This window comes from Mobula hypostoma, chromosome 21, assembly GCF_963921235.1.
Source record: "Mobula hypostoma chromosome 21, sMobHyp1.1, whole genome shotgun sequence".
Classification (NCBI taxonomy): Eukaryota; Metazoa; Chordata; class Chondrichthyes; order Myliobatiformes; family Myliobatidae; genus Mobula; species Mobula hypostoma.
The window spans coordinates 39350327-39350606 of record NC_086117.1 but is presented as its reverse complement, the minus strand read 5'-3'; positions in this window follow the sequence as shown (position 1 = coordinate 39350606).

Here is a 280-nt window from a genome sequence, read left to right as displayed (position 1 = left end):
AACAGTGCAAAAAGTGACATGGCATTGTTGGATAGGATATGGGTTATTTCTTTATCTACAATTGCTCGGGCATTCCTGAGTTGCTTAAGGTTAATGGTATTGCTGCTGTCAGTGAGACAGTTTATACCCGTCTTCTTCTGGAAGTACAGTGTATACTTGGGCTGGAGCTTGGATTACACACCTATTCAGGAATCTTCTATTTGATTCTTTGAGTTATATTTAATTTAAAAAATTGTTTAATATGTTAAATATAGTACAAGCAGATTGGGAGGAGGGGTGT